Genomic DNA, 377 nt, shown 5'->3' with positions numbered 1-377 from the left:
TTCATGCGACATTTTATTGTATTTTTGTATTTAAATAGTCCCACCTGAAATCTATTAATATAACGATAGTAATAAATGAAATTGAAATTATAAATCTAAGTGTTATCTCTAACCTCATAAGATACAAACCTGATGTCTTGTCCCTAAATTCAATCTGTGCACAAAATCCTACAGTGTGAACATTAAAATGCAGGCGCTATTTACAGTGATACTGTCTTGTTACTGCTTGTTGTACTGTTGTTTAGGGTACTGGCTGGAACTCTTAAGTCTGTGTTAATCTGGGATCAGGCCAAATTTTAGCAGCTTTCGTATATATAATGATTTATTCACTTATGTGGTTGCGTTAAGATTGGCCCTGACTGACTGTCTTCAAATCC

The 377-nt window shown here is 34.0% G+C and overlaps 1 protein-coding gene across 3 annotated transcripts in view; it reads left to right on the top strand.

Annotated features, from left to right (window-relative positions):
• Positions 1-94, top strand: part of LOC140931194 (unconventional myosin-X-like) — a 48905-nt gene extending 48811 nt beyond the window's left edge. For all 3 annotated transcript variants that reach the window (XM_073380956.1, XM_073380957.1, XM_073380955.1), the window contains one exon: positions 1-94. This exon is cut by the window's left edge and continues 2541 nt beyond it. The gene's annotated coding sequence lies outside the window, so the exon portion shown is untranslated.
• Positions 95-377: the final 283 nt, after the last annotated feature.

The sequence above is a fragment of the Porites lutea genome, chromosome 3 (genome assembly GCF_958299795.1).
Source record: "Porites lutea chromosome 3, jaPorLute2.1, whole genome shotgun sequence".
Classification (NCBI taxonomy): domain Eukaryota; kingdom Metazoa; phylum Cnidaria; class Anthozoa; order Scleractinia; family Poritidae; genus Porites; species Porites lutea.
The sequence above is the reverse complement of the archived record's forward strand: the minus strand, read 5'-3'. Positions and strand labels throughout refer to the sequence as shown.